Genomic DNA, 21,220 nt, shown 5'->3' with positions numbered 1-21,220 from the left:
TTGGGGCTATATTTTCAATCCAATAATATTATTTAGCTTTTACAATCGACTCGGTATGGCCCGATTTATTGAATTAATTAAAAATGACCTACAGTCCATTAATCTGATAATGAATCCAAAATTATTGACTTGAAGATCACTTTTGGACATTAACGATTCAATAATTTATTTTTGTACTTTAAACCGTCACATACTTTCGTAGTAACAAAGCTCTCACACTTGAGTTCCCGAAGAACCTCAAATCCACTATATCCAAATTAGTATATTGCATTCTGCGTTTCTTACAAGAACCTCTCATTGTGAACTAATTGTTCATCAAACTAAATGGAACCTGTAGTTTCAAATTTAGTGCCTTTGAAACCCTAAGTTTTCATTCAAAACATACCACATGAAACCCGTAGTTTTCATGCATAAATTAAACCACTACATGTCTATAGAACATTATGTTCTACAATATATGTCTATAGAACATGTATGTAGCTTACCATATGACTAATCACATTTTCTTCCTCCGTTTTAGGGCCATGTTGAGCTTGAACAAGCTCGATTTCTCCGCTCTAGAAGTCTCTATAAGAAACTATCTGAAGTGGGTTCAAGACATGAAGCTCCATCTCACTATAAAGGGTATTAGAGCCACCATCAAGGCACCTACCGCCGACAAACTTGTTGACGAAGCTTAGTAGGCTACTGTAATGATCTTCATCCGAAGACACATTCATGATGCACTGCAAACTGAGTATCTCACTGAAGTGGACCCACGCACCCTCTGGCTTGCTATGGTCGACCGTTTCGATCACCAGAAAGACATATACTTGCCTGAAGCAAGACACGACTGGCAGCATCTTCGCTTCCAGGACTTTAAGTCCATAAATGAATACAACTCTGAAGTTTGTAGAATCCGTTCTCTGTTGAAATTCTGCAAAGTGGAACTAACCGAATCAGATCTCTTGAAGAATACCTATTCGACTTTCCATGCCACCAATATTGTTCTGCAGCAACAATATAGGGCATAGAAATTCACTAAGTTTTCGGATTTGATCTCTGCTTTACTTCTCACTGAAAAGCAGAACCAACTTTTGATGAAGAATCATCAAGCTCGACCTACTGGCTCGAACGCTGCGCCTGAAGAGCTTGCAACCTATTCTAATAGTCATGAACAACGAAAGAACCGTCGTGGTCATGGCAATGGGCGGTAAGCCCAACCATGGGCCCAAGGTTAAAAGATTGTCGTACCTAAGGGAAGAAATATGACCCAGCAGCGTCCACCACTCACCCCTAAGGTCCCAAACTTCAAGAACAAGGGCAAAGCTCTCGTTCAGGCTACTTCTACTGAACTGGACATGTGTTATCGTTGTGGATCAATGGATCATTAGTCACGCGTATGCCAAACTTCCCCTGAGGCTATTGCCAAATATCATTCTTGTCATGAGTCTAACTTTGTACATGTGGATCATCCGAAAGATGTAACTACATCAATAGAGATATCGGATTTCCAGTAAGCGTCATCACCTATGGATGAATAAATTAGACATGTTTTTAGGGTGTCTACCCCTAGTGGCTGAACACACTAGGAGTGGCTGGCCCTACCTCCCCCTTTTTTGCTAGGTTTATGGTTTAATTTTGAACACTTTTTCTATGTATTTGGAATAATTTGTATGGTTTTGGTTTGTTTTGAATTATGGATTGTTATTTGAATGGATATTATTTTCTTGAATTGCTTAATTGAATTAATGGACTTATATTTATACATGTGACCAATTCAATCAATTTATTTCTAGGTATGTCTAGTGGGGAAGTTAGTTGTCTGGCAGATAGTGCAACCACACATACCATCTTGAGTGAACGACATTATTTTACTAACTTAATACCCAAGAAAGCTCATTTGACAACTCTCTCAGGTCCATCCAACCTGATTGAAGGATACGAAAAAACACGTATCATGTTATCTAATGGTACAATCTTGACCATTAAGGAGGCATTCTATTCTTCACGTTTCGGAAGAACGTTGCTGAGTTTTAGAGATATTCGAGATAATAAATATCATCTTGAAACCACTGAAGATCATGGTTCTGAATTTCTTTGTCTCACTTCGTATGAATATGGCCAAAACCATATTTACAAGAAGTTGGAACGCTTGCCGAATGGGTTGTACATCACAACCATTCGCGGCATAGAAGCCCATAGTGTGGCCGGCCCTATGCCTGAGTTCCCAGACACTTTGTTGCTTTGGCATGATTGTTTGGGACATCCTGGACGTGACATGATGCGCCGTATCCTCAAATCTTCACACGGGCATAAGTTACATCCCTATGTTGGACCCTCACCATGCAAATCATGTTCTTTAGGGAAGTTGAATACTCAACCCTCATATACAAAGATTATTCATGATCCCTTAAATTTCTTCAAAGGATTCAAGGGGACATTTTTGGACCAATCCAACCAACTTGCGGACCATTTAAATATTTTATGGTGTTGGTTGATGCATCGACAAGATGGTCACATGTTTGCTTGTTGTCCACACATAACGCCGCGTTTGCTAAACTCCTAGCTCAAATCATTAAGCTAAAGGCTCACCACCTGATTATCCGATCAAGTCGATTCGACTGGATAACGTTGGAGAGTTTACGTCACAGACTTTTGACGATTATTGCATGTCAGTAAGAATTAATGTGGAACATCTTATGCCCCATGTTCACACCCAAAACGGCCTGGCAGAAGCTTTCATAAAGCACCTTCAATTGATAGCTCGGACTTTGGTTATGAGAACCAAACTGCCGGTATCTGCCTAGGGCTATGCAATATTGCACGCAGCTATGTTGGTCCACCTGAGGCCCACCGCTACTCAATCACATTCACCGTTATAGTTGGTCACTGGATACTAACCTGATGTCTCACATTTACGGGTGTTTGGGTGCGCCATTTATCTGCCAATAGCGCCACCGCTACGTACCAAAATGGGTCTTCAGAGAAAAAATGGGAATGTATGTCGGTTATGATTCGCCATCAATTGTTCATTACTTAGAACCCTTGACAGGAGATCTCTTTACTGCACATTTTGAGGATTGTCACTTTGATGAGACAGTATTCCCATCATTAGGGGGAGATAAGCATGCTAACGTTCCCGTGGAATGCCACGAATTATCGTGGTTTGCTCCCACTATGTCCCATTTAGATCTCCGCACTGCCCAGTCTAAAACTGAGGTGCGTCAAATTATAGATCTTCAAAGCATGCTGGATGCTTTTAATGATCTAGCAAAGTTGACAAAATCACACATACCCGCTGCAAACACACCTGCAAGGATAAATGTACCCCATGTATGTCAACAACCCGTCTAGGAAGGCTGGACCATCCTCGAAGATGGGGAGGCCGCACCCTCCACGCGGCAAGGTACATTGGCGGCTAGCTAATCATCTACTCCGACCCTGAAGCATGGCAAACCCCTTGGTTCAAAGGATTCACAACCCTGTAAGAAGAAAATGGCACCAACTAGTGATCCTAGTTTGAATCCGACCATCGCTCATTCATCCGTTCTAACGCATGAGGTTATTCTAGATTACGGTGATGCTTCAAATGAAACATGTTGGCTTTTCAAGAATCGTGAGATTTCGGTCCACTACACAGTATTGGATGAGCTTTGGAATAGGTATGAGATGATCATCAATACTCAGTAGCTACTAACATCATGTTCAGCGATGACATTGAACCACATTCCGTCGATGAATGTCGACGTAAAACCGATTGGTCAAACTGGAAACAAGCAATCCAGATCGAACTAGATTTGCTCGTGAAATGTAAGGTATTTGGACCTATTGTTCCTACACCACCAGGTGTGAAGCCCGTTGGCTACAAGTGGGTTTTCGTGAGGAAACGTAATGAGAAGAATGAAATAGTGCGATACAAAGCACGCCACGTAGCGCAAGGCTTCTCTCAACACCCAGGGATTGATTATGAGGAGACGTATTCCCCCGTAATGGACGTTATAACATTCCATTGCCTAATCAATTTGGTAGTTTCTGAAAAACTGAATATACAGCTTATGGACGTGGTAACCGCGTATCTCTATGGGATCTAGATATAAAAATTTATATGAAAGTTCCAGAAGGACTTCCATTGACTGGTTCAAATAGTTCTAAACCACGAAACACTCTTTCAATTAGGTTGAAATCGGAATTTGAGATAAAGGATCTTGGGAAAATTCGATATTGTCTTGGCCTGGACATCAAGCATGGAATCCTAATACATCAATCGAACTACACCTAAAAGGTGTTGCAACGTTTTAATGAGGATAAAGTGAAGCCTTTGAGTACACCCATGGTCGTTCGAACTCTAGATGCTAAACGAGATCCCTTCCATCCAAAGGAGGATGAGGAAGAGATTTTGGAACCTGAAGTTCCTTACCTAAGTGCAATTGGGGCTTTATTATACTTGGCTCAATGGGGCTTTATTATACTTGACTCAGTGCACTAGACCTGACATCTCATTCGCTGTAAATCTATTGGCTAGATACAGTAATGCGCTTACACGCAGACACTGGAATGGTGTTAAAGACATTTTCTGCTACCTTAAAGGTACTACGAATTTGGGTTTGTTCTATACCCACGAATCTCTAAATGTTGCCGCCCTCTATAGCTCTCGGATTGATTCTCGCCTTGTTGGTTATGCAGATTCTAAATATCTATCTGATCCACATAGAGCATGTTCTCAAACGGGTTATGTCTTTACCGTTGAAGACACCGATATATCTTGGAGGTCTACCAAGCAAACGCTAGTTGCGACTTCGTCTAACCATGCTGAGATTCTCGCCCTACATGAAGCATCGCGTGAGTGCTTTTGGCTGAGAGAAGTTATAGAACATATTCGAAGCACTAGTGGTCTGATATTAGTCGTTGACCTTCCTACGACGATCTTTGAAGACAATGCAGCATGTATCGAGCAGCTGAAGAAGGGATACATCAAGGGAGACAACACCAAGCACATAGCGCCGAAGTTCTTTTACTCACACCAGCAGCAGCAGAATCAGAATATTGAAGTCAAGCAAAACTGTTCCCAGGACAACATGGCCGATCTCTTTACTAAGTCATTGCCCAAGTCTACATTTCAGAAGCTCGTCCAAGGAATCGGTATGCGTAAATTATCTGAGTTGAATCGCTTGTAGTTCTCTTATTTAGAAGTTATGTCTAACTCAGGGGGAGTATCTAGAAGCATACTCACATGATCTTAATGTACTCTTTTTCCTACAATTAGGAGCATTTTTTCCCACTGGGTTTTTGCTACCTAACGAGGTTTTAATGAGGCACCCATCCTAGCTTACTAGCTTCATCCAGTTTGACGTTCGTTTTAGACATTATGCATACTTCTCACTTTTCTCCTTAGTCTATGGGTTTTCCCCATGCCTTAGGTTTTACCATAACGAGGTTTTGTGAGTTTTACTACAAATGCATACTTCTCTTAAATTTGAGACTCGCGATTATCTGTTGTGCCGATGACTTCATCAACTATTCTACCTTATCTGCTGAAGATCTGATGTGATGGTTTGTTGAGTATTTACACACTCAAGAGGGAGTGTTGCAGTTATATTTAGAATAGAAATGTGATTGTGTAAATCCTAGGGAATCTGGAAATGTATCTTATATTCCTAGTAGAATTAGACTACCTATTAAATGTTGTAATCCTAAAGGGAAAGGTTTTTACCTATCTTACTACTATAAATAAAGGCACAATGGGGTGAATCAAACACACCTCACAATGAAATCAACCTCTCTTCTCTCTCAATATTGCCCAACCCCTCTCTCTCTCTAAACCCTAGATCGTTCAATCAAATAGACCTACAATAACCACAACTTTTTTTTCAAAATGAATTGAATGTGTAGTACGTGCCTCAAACTTTGAAAACCGGATAATTTGTCCCCAACTTCTAGGAGTGGGATTCTTTATTATTGCCTATCAGATGGACACATACTTGGGAGGAGTTAACCTTAAACCTGTGATTACTGTCTATTAAGAATTCCTAAGCATATTTGTAGCTTGAAATTTTCAGATCCAAATCTATTCCCTTTTTTTAGCCTCCACCACCAATTCCTACAATTAACAATATGATTTGCGTCTTCCAAAACATATTCTCATCGGTTTGGTGCAACTTTTTTCTTTCCCCATCCAGGGTCGATGATATTAGGAAGCAAAATGATCTATGTATATGTTACAACTCCCATGAAACAGAACAATATATCATATATATTTTTATTATGTCAGTATACAAAGACGTCGGATTAGTTTTGATGGGTTAGCATCTTTTGCTTAATTTTCACTTTGTCTACGAGGAAATGCTAACTTAATTAACTGGTAATCTCTGCAAGTATATGAGTGTTTTAGTTGAGATGTATCATTCACGTACGTTTTCATTCACATCAAGTGGCTTTCATTCACGTACGTTTTCATTCACATCAAGTGGCTTTCTCAACTCGAAAACAAAACCCCATTACGTAGCAAACTTGAACAACAAAATCAAGGAAGGTCCTTTCGGAATGATCGTATCCATTATTGATATAATGGAGCAGAATTTGTCGTCTGCTTCACTAGAATATCATGGTGCGAGCTTATAATTGATTGGACGACCACATCAACGAGTTTATCTTTAGATCATGGTATTGTTACTACTAATACACTAAGGCAGGTAAACTAATAACATCATACAATAATATTACGGTTTTTTCGAAACTAGCAATAAATTAAGATTAAAAAGCTATAACTTTTTTTTTGTCAAAGAAAGAGAAATTGAGATTAAGTGTTCGAATTTCATGAATGTCGAGTTCGATACTAATTCATTCACTCAGCCTTTAGGCCATCTCCAACCGAGGGCTGGCCAGATGGCTCGTTTTAGCCCTCTGACCATCCAAGAAATTAATATTTTAATGAACAGTACATGACCATATTTGCTTCCATCTCCAACCGAGAGCCAAAGGGCTCGTTTTAGCCCTGTCACAAAAAACCGTCTCCAACCGAAGGCCAAAGGGCTATACGGCCAAACATAATTTATTATTTAAAAACTATTGTATAATGGCTTAGGAAGTTATGGAAAAAAAAATAGAATTTTATAAAATTATATAAAAAAATTTAAAAAAAAAGGCTAACTGACGTCAGCTAACCGTTATATTCAAAATTTTCCATGCTATTTGTGTCAGTTATAACCGACACTATTTCTTTTATTTATGTCAGTTATAACCGACAGCATTAAAAAAAATTCATACAGTCAGCCCTTTGGCCTTTTCAGATTATGTGGGGCCCATGAGCCTTCTGGCCTAGCCCTTGGTCAGAAATGGTTTTCGGGCTATTTTCGGCCTTCTGGCCCTCTGGACCCTTCAGTTGAAGATGACCTTAAGGTCGTTATATAAAGAAAACGTAACAGAGAGACTAACCTTGCCACTTAGTACTACGATTTAGTGGTATTTCTCTTTAGTTGTAAAGGGTCTTAATTTCAAATCTCAGAAATTGCAACTTTGCAACCAATTAATTCTTCTACCCATGGGCGAAGCTATTAAGGTGCAAAGAGGGCCAGAAAAGGAGCCCATGAGTCTGGTTTGCTGTATTGCCGCCCCTCTCGTTCGATCAAAAATGAAATATGGTTTTTTGTCTTGCTATTCAGGTCTAGGAGGGGCTAATTGGGGGCTAGACAGGCGTATGTGTAGAACGCTGTTACGTCGGAATCTGAAAATTGTTTTTGTTGCAGAGGTGGCATGTGAGGTAGAAGATGATGTATTTTTTTCAACACCCCAAATTTGTATTCTTTTATTTATTTATTTATTTTAACCAATCTTCTGACTTTTTGTTTTTATTTATTTTTAACTTTTCTTTTTAAAACCACATCTTTTTTGTTTTTTTTGTTTTTTATTTATCAAGCTTGCTACCAAATTATTGTACTAATTTATTGTATAATTTTGGCTATATTTTGAGTTTGTTTTTCAAATGATTAAAACTCCTGAACACTAGATTGAAAATATTCAATGACATTTGATTTTCTTTTGATTATCATAGTTTTTTGGGTTGTGAATATCTTCTGATGTGCTTCATAGTGGATAGATAGGTTTTATACTATTTAGTTTCTACTAAGTGTAATGTTGTGCATCAAGATTTTGTGTTGGACAATATTAATGTTGCGCTATAAATTTTTGAACCTTCTGAACGCTTGAGCTAGTCTTACTAAATTGAATATCAAACCAACCTACCTATTTTGAATGACAAGAAACTTGAAAGTTTCGCCCTTCCTTACAAAAAATCTTCTTACTATAAATATATCATTGTTTCAAAGGGCTAACCCTAATTAATTAATTTTTTTGAAAATGAATTCCACATTGATGAGAGGAAAGGTCTTGCACATGCTTATAAGTAAGTTCCCCATATAGCAAATTGGTTTTACGGTGAAACCTAAACTTTCTTCATAATATTTGAGCAGGTTGTCCCATATGTGAAGCCCAATGACCACATAAGTAATGTACCACCCGTGTTCCATGTTGATAGAGTTACAGAAGATAGAGAGAGCTTGAGCAAGAAATGAAGCAAACAGAGAAGAAGAGAATTTGCAGAAAAGAATAGTGAGAGCTGAATGTATAAGATTTATGTATTGATATTTGTATTCTATAGTGCTCTATATAGAGTTCTCATTATATAGCTTTAAAGTTATATAACTGATACCAACTAACTTTTACAACTAATAGTCATTCAATCCTTTCTATAAGTTTTACCAATTTATTATGAGGTGGCAGTCAAATATAGTTATTATAGTCAACCATAATTATCACATCAATCCAGAGCTTATAGTAGTACATACAATAGTTAACACAAATTAAGTGCAATGCCATGTATAATCAACAGTACGATCATGCAGTTTATTATAACTAGATAAAATAGAAAGGAAATCACCCTACATTGAAGGTGAATAGCCTTACTGCCACGCCCACTCGACTGCCCTAAATGCCTCCTTGTTCTCATTATGTCTTGAGAGGTCGAAAAACAAAATGTAAGTGGATTGTAACATTGTCTAGTCAAAATCATTTCGAAATATACTAACCCACCCCACCCCCTGGCCCTTTTTTAGAAAATATATATAGTTGAAACCTACATAATAGTATCTACTAGAATATAGTCAACGAAAACATGAATTCCAAGATAAACCAAATCATCACAATCATCAGGCAAATCACCTCAAAGCAATCAAATCATAGTTGAAAACAATCAATCATACTAGCATTTATTAGTAAAGTATAGCAAGTAGGTGAAACAACATCTACCTGCTCATTAGCTACCATCTACTGGCTCATCTAGGCTATTCTAGAATTATCAGTACTTGCAATAATCCTACGGTTGTAGATAGCTATACAAAGTGTATGATGATATGTGGTGAAAATAAATCACCATAGTCATAGAAGTAAATATAATATCATTTCTAGATAAGTCTCATCAAAGCCTAATTCAAATCAATTAGGCATCAAAAATAGTTTAATCGAAAACGTTGTTTTTAAAGGAATTCACTCACACATATGCTGAACAAAATTCCTCATTAGGCTTCTTCCCCGATTCCAATTTAATCTCACTCGCACATGTGAATGTAGAACTTATATCTTCATTAAGCATTTCCTAACAATTCATGATCCCATGTCCAAAACTATTATCTAGACATTGATTTTACGCAAACGGAGGGCTCCACATGATTCAGAATGTTAAGAAACTTAACGGGTCTTGGGTCATGCACGTGTCGTCCTGTGTCAGTCACGCGCCACTGTTGTGGCGTCACACCCAATAGACGCGCCGCTGTCGTCGCCGGCAAACGTGCCATCGTACTTGCCACCATGCATTTGCGAGTAAACGTCGCAATCACTGGACCCACGCGTCGGTCGTTAGAGAACTCATAAGAAGTAGACAAAATATACATTTGCCGTCAGAGATTCCGTTAAGATTGACCGATTTCGTTGTTGCCACCATTGGTTCTAACGGCGACCATTAGCGGAGATTCACTGAAAACGACAGAATAACCCAGTAACCGGTCAGGGCTTCGAATTCGTTCAAATTACACCCATTTTCACCAAAATTCACATATAAAGGTTGAGAAGTTTACCTAGACTCGAATTTGGACGAAATGGGGTCGAATCCACCTATGATTCGAAGGAAACTTGCCGAATTCTGGAAACATGAAGAACTAAAGATGGCAATTCTAATCGTTAAAACTGGTAACCGTGGATACCCGCTCGAATGGATTGGATTTTGGTATGAAAATTCGGGTATATTTTGGATATGAGGAAAAACCGTGAATAATATTCGGTTATGGTTTTGGATGTAGTTATAGGGGTCCCGAATCCATCACCGAATCAAACAAAATTATATATAATATAATTCTATTTATATATAATTATATAATATATTTATTTATTTATTATTCACCGAATCCATTACCTTGAGAATACAAAAGTTGCACTGTAAAATTGCATTTTGTGGGCAAGTTAAAAGGTTTTGATATGAATCAAAATCTATGAGAATCCAAACCAATAGTACTTATGGGAGATATCAAAGATCAGCCAACATTATCAATATTTAGCTGTAATTTTTATGCTCCACAAGATCCATTCATTAAATCATGATATACATTAAATATTTAATGACGAAATTAATATTTACTAAATTATCATGCTTGAACTGAACAAATATATTTTTTGTATTGACAAAGATTGGTATAACCGTTAACCGATGAGGAATCCGTTACCCGGTTAGTATGGTTATGGATAATATCTAATGGTTAATTAGCGGTTATGGATATGGTTAATTTTCTTGGTTATAGGGATGGATATAGCATTTCCGTCCCCAAACCGAACTGTTGCCATCCCTATGAAGAACACAACATGCACATGCAATTTCTAACCAGAATTCACGCACAAAGCTAGAAAACATTACCTTGAATTCAAAGGAATGATCCCCCGAGCTCCATCAATGGCGTTTTCGTTGGTTTTCAACACGGAACTCGCCGGAGAATCTCGGAGCACAGAGCTCACCCACTTGCAGTCACCAAAACCCACATGCAAGGGCATTCTTGTGGTCCTCAGGTCACAGAGAGTTCGAATATGGTAGTCTAGGGTTGAGTTTTGGACGCAAAATGGGAGTTGGTGAGGTTTAGTGCTCTCAGAGTTAAGAGAGAGAGTGACTGAGAGTTAAAGACAAGGAAAGATTTTGTAGAAATGATTGAAAGAGAGACGGATTGGAGTTAAGCCCACTTAATGATTTCCCCATTTGAAATTACTAAAATGTCCTCACTTAAATTCGTAACTTAACTCTTGTAACTCCGATTTTAAATCCGATTTCGTTCACGAACTCGTGAGAACAAAAGCTAATTTAATAATATAGGAAATTTGAGAAATTGGAACTTAACTTAGAGCTCCAAAATTTATTCAAGACACTCAACTAGGGGCATTTTGAACCTTTGACATTGTTCAGAAATAAAATACATTATTTTAAGGTACAAGTTTGTAACAACACACGTTGCCCAATATGTGTTGTCCACATAAGGGGACATGTTGAGAATGAATCCGATATTAATGAGAGGGGCACTTATCATATAGTAAATTTGTTTTACGTTGGAATCTCAATTTTCCTCAATTTTTTTTCTAATTTGCCTTGTGAGAAGCTGGCAAAAATTGGGCCTTGTAGCCGAAAGCTACGGCCTACTGTTTAGCATGTGTAGGTGTGTGTGAAATAGTGAGAATGAACTACTCATAAACTTATAAATGTAAATGTATCTATAGTTTTGGTCATAAACTCAAAAGTTGTAGCTAAAAAAGACCAACCAGCTCATAAGTTTATGAGAATCATCTATCGATTCTAGACGTGTAAGAAGGAAAGCTTCCTGTCTTTTGAATACGGTCGAGGGTCCTCCTTAGACCATACTTGTGCGCTGCTTGATTACCTATCCTGAATCCTTCTCCTTTAACTAACGATGTATTTGACTCAATTCCATGCGCAACATATTTACCAAACTTCTTCTCAAAGCCAGACCGTTTACCCCTGGGAGACGAAGATGATAACTGGACTCATAATGTTGAGCCACATATGGGACAACACTAGGGGGATACCCTATTTTACTGCTGGACTAAGATTCGGAGGAAATAATCCACATCCATACAAGCATCACCTGTTGAGCTAGAATTACCCTTAATAACTTCGGAAGGCCTCGCATTACTACAATTGATTGTGCTTAACAGCGGGGACGTTTCGACCTCCTTAAAATAGTTCCACCAGTGTGCTCTTCCAACATGCAGTATCCGGTGGCCTCAGGCTGACAACGATGACCATTCTCTTCTCCGGCAATGCCCTCGTACATTGCTTGTGTGTCGACCAACTGCATAGGAATTTGCTGCTTCAGTTTCAAATTAAATCTTTATAAAACTGTTGTATTTCAAGGTAAAGAGGTTCGCATTCGTCAGTATTCATGATTGCCGAGCTTTGACACTCGAGACATATACTCCAAACATCATCAAGTAAAAGATATCTCGTGCCCTCCTTCTGCTCCATTCTTCTACAGCTGTAACAGGTACGAGTCCTGTCGTGCTCATGGGAGGGACAATATTTTTGTAGCCAGAAAAAACATTCCACATAATCCAGACCATCTGAAATTTCTTGGAGAAATTTTTGCATGCATCACATCTTGGATGAAACTTGGACTTGTAGCAGGATGCGTGGCAAGGGTGACCCCGAGACATAGTGCACTATTCTCTCCTTTGTAGTAGGTGTGTCCGAAATAGACAGCATAGGGAAAAGCGGGGAAGGGGCTTCTGTTTCGTCCCATGGCTTTGATGCTGAAAAAAGAACTTTTTCTCCTTTGTAGTGTCTCTCCCGTTGGCTTAACATGCATCTTATTGCACTTGAAGACAAGTGAATTATGGGTATATATGTTCAGCGAAACTAAGGACGAACTTAGGCCATTCTGATGGGACAACGATCCAAAAAATAAAGTAAGTACTATTTTCTCTAAATAATACATTAATGGGTTATGGAAATCAGAGAGGGCGGTGACCCTTATATCCATGGATCAGATGTTCAGTTTCCAAATCAAAGGTTCAGTTTGTTTGACAATCATTTAAGGCCATTAGATGTGAATTGATCTAAAGGCTTAGAATAAGTGTAAAAATATTTCTCCTTTAACCCTAAACCTATATTAATCGTATGATATATAAACATGTGTTACTTTTTTAATAACAGTTTAGGGTTGAAGTGAATGTTATCAATCGCAAGAAGCCAAAGATTAATCACACTGGTGGCACAAAGAGCTATGCATGACACATAGCTGATTTTGTAAGTCTTGCTTAATCTTATTTAGTTTGTTGAAATATAAACAAGATGTGATTGTATGGATTGTGGTTTTACTATTGTTGGTGTATCTAATATTAAAGAAAACTATGATGTTGTAATTTACTTTTTTTTTACATGTATTAGGCTATAATTCACAGATAAGCAGATGACCCACTTAGTTTGTTTTGAGTAAAATGTTAAGTCATAGGTGGGTTTGGGCACTTCAACTTGAAACAAAAAATGCAAACTTTATAGTACCACTTCAGATTGGAATTGACCAATCCAGTGTTTAATAATTAAATCTATAGATTAGTGTGGTTTAGTGCCTTAGCCCTTAAGCTATTTCTACATTTTGGCCCTGGGGGAGGGGGGACGCCACCGGCCACATGCGACTCACACTGCCAACCAAACATCCTCAGATAATTCCTCTATATCTCCTTTGTCTTTTTTGATGTATGTATTGTGGTTTTATTGTTGGTGTAATTGTGTTCATTACTTATTTGATACATTATAATGTTAGGAGAAAAAACATGGTCGAAAGCCTGATCCTATTGAGATTTTTTTATATGGTGCACCGTCGACGTGATAAGAAAAAGAGTTGGGTTGAGAATGCATCAGAGCAAATGGCGGTAAGTTTTAAATTCAATTTCTTTAGTAGGAATGATGTATATTTAATTTTTCTGTTTTTTTTTTCTTAATTCTACTCGAGTTGCTGCATGCGCCTATATGTTGTATGTTTTATATTTGTTGCATGCGGCTGAAAAAAATGAAAACATGCACATGCTTACTGCAAAAAAACTGCAGTATATGCCCTTGTTGATTTAACAAAGTATTCCTAACATACCACATAAATCCATTCTATCCATTCTTTTATTATTTTTCTTAAACATTATTTGTTGTTAGATTGATAGGTTTTTATTATGTGTAATTACAACTTTACATTTTTTTTTAGGGTAGGATATCTCATGAATTAACACAATTAGTTGTTGCAAATGTTGAAGAGACACTAGAGTTAAGACAAAAAGCATATGTAATGAATTTGGGATTTGAGAGAGGTGACAAAGTTCGTGGTTACAAAGCGGGTGTAACATCGGATATGGTACCTTGGGTTGTATAAACTCAACCAACATTTTCATCATGTTGTCAATCACGTAATGGACGAGATTATGCTCTTTTGGAATCTCAATTTTTTCAGCTTCAAGCAAACTATGCACAACAACGTGAAGAGTCTTAGCAAGATCAAAATGAAGTTCAGAATTTGAAGCAAGTTATATCTTTATTAGAGCAACGTCTTCTTCCACACTCACGACATGAGTCTTCTTCATAATAACAATCTCCCTTTGAGCGTCAATCTCCTTCTTCGTAACAGTCATTCTCCCAGTGCAAATCACCTTCCTAACATACTTCGTCATCTCGTCAAAATATACTTTATCTGTAATGACCCGTCCTCAATTATTACGGTTTTTATAATTTTAAAGTGTGAATTTACGAAAATGCCCTTTGAGGTAAAAACGTTGACTTTTGTTGACCGCATTGTCATATCATGTAAGATCTATTTCCTTGGCGTATTCTTGTATCATTCGTCGCTATGAGCGTGTTAGAGTAAGCGGAATCGAATTTGGAGCTAAAACGAAGAAATTACTGGAATCAGAATGATAGGGGCATTTTGGTAATTTTACCATTGGAGATATTTCTACAACTAGGACCTCTCCTTGGCTGACACATGGTGAAATTTCCCATTTTTAGGTGCTTCCTTTCTCTCCCGTGACCTCTCTCTCTCTAGAGTTCTCTTTTTCTCTCTTTATTTCCCTCAGCTCCCTCCCATTTCTCCCTCACCTCTCTTCTCTGCAACCCTATCCCTCTCCATTCCTGAGTACCACACACCCATATGAACATACAACAGCAACAACAACCTCACCACCAATGCCCTTCTTCCCTCAAGTTCCCTCAGCTCTCATCTCTTTTCTCTCATCTTTCCCTCACATCCCTACTCTCTCTGCGAACCATGCATAGTGCATGGTTCCACTAAGCTTCGATACAAAGGAGGCACTCTGACGGGATTCCTCGACTTTCCGATTAGGGTAAGCTTCAGGATACTCGAAATTCCTTCATTTTCGTCCTTGGTGTTTAATTCTGACCTAGATTATGTCTAGTTTCCAGCGAGAAACCTAGCGACCTTCAAGATCATTTTCTACCAACTCTGGCCATATCATGGCCTCCAATAGGTATAATTTGATTCCTTGTCTCCCGAGCTTCAATTTGATGTACTGGGTTGCAATGTTTGGTTGAGATTTAAGTTTGATCGGAGCTCGAGAGTTTTCCAGCCAAAATCACAGTTTTCTTCTTCGTTGAGTCCAGCAACCCACCCGCCACCCAATCTGAGTCCAACCCAATCCAATCATTTAGGCCTAAACCCAATCTAAAACCTAGCCCAAACCTTTAGGGGCCAACCCATTAACCTTAGCCCATTAACCCAATAACCCATGCCCAAAATCGTTGGTCCATTAACCGTAATCGGATCCGACCCGTTGACTATGACCCGTTGACCCGGTTGACCAATCAACATTGACTTTTGGGTTGACTTTTTTGGATTTCGGCCAAGACCCCTCCTAGGCTAATTTCGATGTCTTGATTCCAAATATGTTGTCCGTTTTCCCAAATTCTGACGTTTTAATAGAGTTTTATTAAATGTCCTCTCTTTCTGCTTAGGTGCATCGGTGGGGGTGACACCATCCTCGCTAGTTCGAGCGGTTTCCGGGCAATGAAATATTTGTGAGTGGATCCTTTCTAAACTTACATATTTTTATAAAATATTAGCCTAGCATGCATTTCACACTTCATGATTTGAATATGTTTTATATATTGTTTTTCCAGATTTCTATATTTACGGTTTACGAGATAGTTATGATTTATCGCACTTACATTTTACGAAAGGTTATATGAATTATTAGATTTTCATATATGAAACTCTGGATTATGAATATGATTTATATCATGGTTTTCGAATATGAGTTATGAATTATGGGATTTTCATATATGGAATTCTATGGATTTACAAATGAGAATTATCATGCATTTATGTGTTGAGACTTTGAGCTTTTGAGCTCCAGATTTGATATGCGATTTTTAAGGTATGTTTTTTGTGCTTATCTAGCGAGTTATCATACAGCACATCCACAAAACACGGGTATGTAGACGTCTATGGCCATAGGACACAGTTGAGGAGAGCTTCACTAGTCTGTGGCTAGTGTCAGTGTGTGATGTTATATGTATATGTTTCTTCTTCGGCGTAACCCAGAGTCGTACAGCTTCATCTTAGGGTGATGGACCCCCCCCCCACTTCTTCTCTAGCGTCACCCAGAGTCGTACATCTTCACCTTCGAGTGATGGACCCACTGCATATACATATATGTGATATATCCTCTTCTCCAGCATAACCCGGAATTCTACAGCTTCACCTTCGAGTGATGGACCATGGTTTCTTTACTGGCGTAACCCAGTGTCGTACAGCTTCACCTTTGGTAATGGTTATGCCTTCGGGCCACTATAATACCCCTAAAGAGTACAGTATTGATGAGATTTATGGATTTGCCTTCGGGCGATGATTGCACCATTATTGAGCATGGTTTTACTCACACTTGTTTTATGAAAGTTTTCATTGCATGCTAGAGTTTTCAGAAAACTTACTATGTAATACTATATATATGTTTTCAAAACAGGGTGTTAGTATGTTCCCAAAATAAAATGGTTTTCATATTATTAGTATTAATATATTATGGTTCACTCACTTTTTCTGTTTTGCACCCCCTTCAGGATTTAAATTCGAGGCACACGATCCTAGCATCAAGGCACTTCCGCTTAGGCATCTTGAGCCTCCTCTGTGTAGGACTCATTCCTCGGTTCGTACCTTTCTATCATAATTCTTTCACTTTATTCATAATTAGTTGTATGCTCTGAACACGATTATGCATTGGTGTGTTTCTTTCTAATTGCATATTTTAAGTCGCATGCATGTTTAAAATGCTTTGTCACCTTTGGGTGTCGGCCAGCACGTCCTTATCCTGGTATTTTGGGATATCGGGATCCAGGCAACACTTTCCTCCGTATCCATATCCACCATCAACACAATTTTATCGTCCCTAGCTGTACCAACCATCGTTGTTCCATCTCGTGCCTCACCATCTTGGAGAGTTTACTGCAATGCTTAATGACACAGACTTTTTGCAACAGGTCATGTCTCCACATGAGAGGGTTCCTACAAATCACAGTTAATGCTTTTGGTTTTCTAATATTTTGTGGTACTTGAATATGTTTTTATTAACTTGTTGGGACAAATTTGATACTTTTATATTGTATTATGTATGCTTTATTGAAACATTTGCATTATGTATTCTGAGACAAGTTTGATACCTTTGTTTTATATATAATATTTAATGTTAAAATTTCAATAATAATGCATTTAGCTTTAATAATATGAATTTAAATTTGGTTATTAAAATTATGAATTAAAATTTGGTAATTAAAATAAATTATAAATAATATTGACGTTTTATTAACTTAAATTTTATTTGGAGCGAATCTACACCAAATTGCAAAAAATCAAATATAATTAAATGATATATTTAAACGTAATTAATAAAGGAGGGGCATTATTAATTGCCCCTAATTCTATAAACATCTGCACCTAATATGTTTTCCACGCCATATTAGCTTACGTGGTAGAAAATGTATTTGGGGTGGAAATAAGTACTTATCTGCACGGCCTATTTACTAATAGCATCGCCACTTTTAGGTGCAAATCTAATATCCGCCACTCCTAACTATTAGGTGCAGAAAACCTCATTATTTGCCCCTACTTTAAACTAATAGGTGCAAATGTTTTGACCTCTACTTGTTCTTAGTTTCTTAGTGTACATAGATTAAATATGGTGACTTCTCCATTCCAATTCAACCCTTACACAATTAAACGAAAAGAATGGGTCGGATTGTGGTCTAAGACTATCACAGTCCCTTAGCACAACTAAATCTCATACTTAGCTTCGATCAATGTCTGCATCCAAAGCAACCATGCAATAATTAACGGTTTCTGTATGATTTGTGTCTTCCAGAACAAAATCACATCCGTTTGATTCAACTTTTTGTTAAGAGTTTGTGTAGGAAAAGTATTATATTATTTTATTTATAAAAATTTGAATTTCAAATAATTATAGAGTTCTGCTCTTTTTAAGGTCTTCATTGAAGACCTGTGAAAATCAAATCAGGATCTTAAGAGAGCAGGACTCATAAGTGTACTCATAATTATATTATTAACAATTGAAATTTAAATGTTGACACGCCTTGATCCTAATGTCTGAGGGACATTGGGATGGCCACGTGTTGGCCGACACCTGAGAGTGATGCAAGCCATTTAATGAATGCATATGCTGAGAACATGTAATTCATGCGTATAAATTGTAGCAAAATAATAAGAGGCGACTATTTATTTCTGCGTGAAAATAGTGATAGTGCATGACATTTTCAGAGCATACATCTAATTCAGAATACAACGGAAGGTGTTATTACAATGATGTCAAAGCAGAGATGATGGCATGATATCACTGGTAGGGGAAAGCCTCGTAGCGCAGGTTGTTAGCCTCGTTCCTATGTCCTGAGGGGGCGCAAAACAAACATGAGTGAACCAAGTTGATATATATATATATATATATATATATATATATATATATATATAATATTGAAACAGTTATCAACATACTAACCCCCAAAGTTTAATGAAAACTCAATAGCATAACACTACTACAATATACCCCATCACTGGCGAAGCAAAAACCGACAAGAAACCCAATTTTTGTCGGAAATTTAGCAAAAATCCGACATAAAACAATGCAATGTCAGATTTGAATAGCGACACTAATGCTAGCGTCGCGAAAGGGCTTCCATGTCGGTTTGTACGCTTAATCCGCCACAACGCAGCGTCGGTTTAAAGCAACACTGATACTAACGTCGATTTAAAGCGACATGATGTTTTGACATGATGGCGGTCATAACCGACGTTAACTAGCAGCTAACAAATAAAATACTCAATTTATTGTCGGTCCTAACCGACATTACCCAACATCTCGATAAATAAAATAATTATCATGCATTCCTATACAGATGGTAAATGAGATGCAAACTTCACAGATTCAATTTATTCAAGAATTCAACTAGGGTCTTTTGGATGTAGAATTTCTTGTTAAATGTATTCTATTTCATATAAATAAGGAAGTACAAATAACACATATATAGGAGACATTAGAGAACCTGTTACAAGATGAAGATAAAAAAACTAACAATTACATATAATACTAATGAGAACTCCATTCTTGCATATAATACTAGCAGCTGCCATGATGCTTTCCTGTGCTTGCCTTTGTCAAAGACCATAGATTTTGTAGCTCCATACTGCCATATATAATACTAGCAACTCCATGCTGCCATGCTTGCCATCAGATCAGTGCTCCAATACTTTACTACTTCAACATTAGGGCTTTAATCTCTATAGATTAAACTCAGGTTTTATACCTTTCAAAAATTATGGATCTGCGATTCCAGTGTCCTTGCTCTTCAGATCCAACATACATAAATACAGAAAAAAACAATTAAAAACCAAGAAACAAAAATAAATTTTCAATTTAAGTATAAAACTAGTTAGAATACAAAATAGAAACTAAAATTAATAATCACAATAATTTAAAAATGAACCACCTTCAAGCTCTTCCTCCTCGAATTGGAGTTCCTCAGAATGTTGATCTCCAAACTGGTGATCCAAAGAAAATGGGGAAGGAGTTGAGGAAAAACTGAAAAGGAGGAAGAAGGGGACGCACAGATGAAATGGGGAAGGAGAAGAAGAAAGTTTGAAATTGGGGTAGAAATGAAAGCACGGTTGAAATGGGAAAGAGAGGGGTTTAAATATGGGTACTTTTCTGACACACTTTTTGAAATTCACATAGCGTCGCTTTAATGAAACTAGCGTCGGTTTAAACCGACGCCAACTTCTGACAGACTTTTTAAAATTCACATGGCGTCGCTTTAATGAAACTAGTGTCAGTTTAAACCGACGCCAACTTCTGACACACTTTTTGAATTCATAGAGCGTCGCTTTAATGAAACTAGCGTCGGTTTAAAAAGACGCCAGCTTCTGACACACTTTTTGAAATTCACATAGCGTCGCTTTAATGAAACTAGCGTCGGTTTAAACCGACGCCAACTTCTGACACACGTTTTGAAATTCACATAGCGTCGCTTTAATGACACTAGTATCGGTTAAAACCGACACTAAGTCTCTCCATCCATTTCCTCATGCAAACAAGCGGGAAATTTCCCGCCTAATATTTCAAATACTATAATTTTATAATTTTATAACCCTAAAAAATACTATAATAATTATATTTATTAATGTAACAATTTTATACCCCTAAAAACTATAATAATTATATATATATATATATATATTATTAAATTAAATTTTAAAAATTGGTGACCATTGGATCAGCTTAAATATACATACCATTCAATTTCTTAAGTGTTATACATACAAAATAAATAAATTTAAATCTACTTAATAAATATATATATACACACACCATTGAACTTAATAGGATACGAATTTTACGAAACTAATTTCAACGATCCAACCGGCAAACTTGTTTGTATATGCTTCGAGATCACATCAGAAAAAAAATCGCAAAAAAAAACGTTCAAAGATCAATTAACGAGAAAAAACTTTTCGACAGTTATAAAACTAAAAATCACAATTTAACGGTTATTTTAACTCCGATTTTGATTATTTTTTATAGCTACACTCCTTGATCCTATATGAATATAATGAATGAATTTGATCTTCAATTTAAAACATTT

Source organism: Malus sylvestris, chromosome 12 (assembly GCF_916048215.2).
Source record: "Malus sylvestris chromosome 12, drMalSylv7.2, whole genome shotgun sequence".
NCBI lineage: Eukaryota > Viridiplantae > Streptophyta > Magnoliopsida > Rosales > Rosaceae > Malus > Malus sylvestris.
Note: the sequence above shows the minus strand (reverse complement) of the source record.